The sequence below is a fragment of the Octopus bimaculoides genome, chromosome 5 (genome assembly GCF_001194135.2).
Source record: "Octopus bimaculoides isolate UCB-OBI-ISO-001 chromosome 5, ASM119413v2, whole genome shotgun sequence".
NCBI lineage: Eukaryota > Metazoa > Mollusca > Cephalopoda > Octopoda > Octopodidae > Octopus > Octopus bimaculoides.
The window spans coordinates 98,278,041-98,278,566 of NC_068985.1; the positions used below are offsets into that span (position 1 = coordinate 98,278,041).

The 526-nt window shown below is 34.8% G+C and overlaps 1 protein-coding gene across 1 annotated transcript in view; it reads left to right on the top strand.

Annotated features, from left to right (window-relative positions):
- LOC106876141 (cytochrome P450 4V2) overlaps nucleotides 1-526 on the top strand; it is a 41,811-nt gene that overhangs the window by 39,732 nt on the left and 1,553 nt on the right. The window lies entirely within an intron of this gene.

Sequence of the window (526 nt, forward strand, 5' to 3'; positions counted from 1 at the left end):
CACATATTCCCCTCCATTTTCTTATTGCTATATATATATATATATTTTATATATACTTTATCTATAAGGCTCAATTTAATTTTAATTTTTTATAAATTGTGGTTTAGAGTCAGGATTTGACTGCTATTTTTCAGCGTGGCGGTATCTCTTAGATACCCTGTATTATAATTTATATATATATATATATATATATATATAATGTGTGTGTGTGTATGCGTGTATGTATTTTAAATGATTGATAAGTAACACAGTGTACTGTAAGCTTTATTAAGCGCGACGATCGTTTCGGCTTACATCTGCACTACTCCCCTGTGAGTGGGAACCGATATGATGGAATCGATTACACCCCACAGTGCAGAAGAAACGTCATCAGGTTAAAATAGGCTACAAGGTTATAATATGTTCATTTCGCTACTGTGTGTGGCAGGATGTTGTTGGTAGGATGTTGGCGTTTATAGTGGTTCACAAATCCATTGATGTGGCAGGATGGCTGCTATATATATTCGGGGAGTCGAAGGTAAAGGAA